Source organism: Tachypleus tridentatus, chromosome 8, assembly GCF_004210375.1.
Source record: "Tachypleus tridentatus isolate NWPU-2018 chromosome 8, ASM421037v1, whole genome shotgun sequence".
Lineage (NCBI taxonomy): Eukaryota > Metazoa > Arthropoda > Merostomata > Xiphosura > Limulidae > Tachypleus > Tachypleus tridentatus.
Window position 1 is genome coordinate 97,249,352 of NC_134832.1, and position 2,931 is coordinate 97,252,282.

The window sequence follows — 2,931 nt, forward strand, 5'->3', positions numbered from 1 at the left end:
GGTCCTTCGTGCTCTGAACCATATGAACCACTTTCTTCGTACTTGTTTCATTTGTCCATTTAGATCAATTTCTTTTTCGTTTTGACATGCAGACGTCACAACTCTGATTTATTTGCCGTTGCTTTTCTTGTACACTTTTCCATCCTACCTATCTTTTCCTTTATCCTGATCATTCCTTTCTCCTTATAACAACAAGATCTCGAGAAGGTTCCCCCTTTTCTTTGTTTCACTACTTTTACCTTCCATCTTTATTTTCTTTCGCCCTAACCCAGATGGATTGCTGTGTTCTGCCATGGCCTTACAGTGTTATATTGCATGAACAATTACTCTGCAGGGTATTGTAACCATCTTTACATCCCTTCATGATATTTCCCTTCTAGTCTAACGAATTGGGCCCCCTTTTTGGTCTGTTTGGCCTGCTCCATTTTACCTTCATCCTGTACCTTGTTCAATGTGCCCTCACATCAAATCTGACATCTCATATTTTCTTTTGCTTTGTTTCTTCATAAACTATTGGAGGAGATTCTGCAATGTGGCATGTAGACCATGTCCAGTACGTTTATCTCCCATTATCTACCTAACATCGCATTTTGTTTTGCTTCAAGGGTTTGTCTTCCATCTATGCTTGTGCTCTAGACTTTGATGTAATTCTAACTGGTAGATTTTGTTATTTTCCTTCTTTTTCAGGGCTTTACTTTATTCCATCTTTTATGAATGGATTACACTCTGTGGCAAGTGGTGTCTGACCAGATATTTTAAAAAACAAACTCTACAATGTGTACTGTGATCACTCACGAGCTTCCGTCCATGGCTCTACATGGTTACCATAGGGATGGGGTGTTTCGTAAGATCACTGGAAGTTTAGCTACCTCGCGATGGCTGCTTCATAAATTTGTCTGTTATGGACTGTACCACTTGTGGACTCCATTGGTAAAGCAGAAGGGAATGCTTCCCTTTTCTGCCATGCCTTTAGTGAAGAACTCATTATGGTCTGTTTTTCAAAATAAGGTATCATGGTCACCTCTTGCATTATTTCTAGTCATTATGGCTTTCTGTAGTCTCTAATGCATTTTCACCTTTTCTTCAAGTGAAGTGGGGAAGCCCTTAGCTCCAAGCCACTGGGGTTGTGAATAATGGATGATTCCTTCTGAATGGTTTTCACTAAAATGTTGGTTATAACCATTCAGTTGAGAGTAGAATGGTAATGTTTTTTTCTGGTGTAGATGCAACATGACCTACATTGAAGTCGATCCGTCTTATTACGAGTGGATATGGCCTCGCAATATTACTTACACTATAACAGGAGTTGATCTGTCATCTTCCTGGATTGTATGGCTTCCTTATATAAACTACAAAGGAGTTGATTCACCACCAGATTAGTTGATGTACCTCTTACTATTCATTTACATATACAGTTGAGTTGGTTCTTCACCAGACTGGTTGACAAGGCCTCTTGTTACACATTCCCTAACACCTGGGGTTGATCTGTCGCACTTTGATTGTTGGTACTCATTCTTCCTTCGCATAAGCATCAATTCCAAGCATTGAGATGTTGTATTCGAGTGAATCAATCAACAAAAGTCCTTGCATAAATTGAATCTATCCTTTCAATGCCAGATGGCCCATCCTGGACTGTTGCAGGGTGTTGACCCTTGTATAGTATTCAAGAATTGGTGGGATCTTAATCCTCAATTCTTGGGTTGTAGGTGAAGTTGTATGGCCCTTATTCTACTCTAGCATGAATGTCGGTACCTTGTAGAGGATGTTTTGGACATAGATGACTTTCCGAGTACGGTCTGACGTGTTTTCACCACTCTACACCCCGAGATTTCCACCCTTCTGTTTTACGAATTTCTACACATGAGTGAAGAGTATATTTGGTCCATAAGTAATGTGGTTCTTCTTCTCTGATCTCCTTTTTTCCACTTCTCTGGTGGTCGCATCTTATGCCAAATTTCGAAGGGAAGGTTCGATAGAGGAATGTAGAGGGAATTACATAGTCTAATGAACATACTGTGCTACTATTCACTATTGGTTTAAAAGATGACACATGACGATTTGCATGAGAAACACATTAGAATGTACGAATCTCAACCAGAGGAGTGTGCAAGGTGTCTAGCACGCGTAAAGAATACTTTGTATATAGAGGGCAGCACTGAATGGGAATAGCTAGTCTTATGAATAGAGGTTAGTACCTATCGGAAACACTTTTTCAGTATAGGAAAATCATAAGTTTGGAAAAATAATAATTTAAAACAGTGAAAACTAAAAGTTGTAAACTGTTAGAACTCCTCAAGGTTAGTTTTTAATGTGTTGAAAAAGTAAACGAAGATTATTGTCATCATTGTACACAACAACAGTAGAGTATTGTGTTATATTTTGATATCTATACGGAGGTATGAATCAAAGCATTTAATCCACAATAAGTATGTTACGCCATAAACACAAGGACTACTCACTGAATGGGGGACTAGAAGCAGAGTAGCTTTGTGTATATTATTGGTTTTATATTTAAAGACAGACTTGCTACAGTGGCTAGATGATTTAGAAGTTTTGCACATTTTTAGTGTCTAACAGACTTGAAATAGGTATCTGCTGATTTTATTTTTATACTTTTATGTGTAAGATTGCATAAGTGGTAAGAGTTGTCATACACTTTTTAGATTTGCTTGCCTAAATAAAGTGTCTTTTATTTGTAGTTAACTCGTTAGTTTTTTCGTTTAGATTTCACTAGATCCGACTTATTTACGTTTATTTTTATTTTTAAAATGTTAAGAATAACTAATAAAGGTTTTCACACATCTCTTAATAGTTTAAGAGATAAGGACTCCTTAAGCTTTTGATTTGTTCAAATATTGTGTTCTGCATTTGTATTTAATAAGAATTTTTGTAATATGAGCATTTTGTTCTTTTACTGTGTTGCTTTTTAAA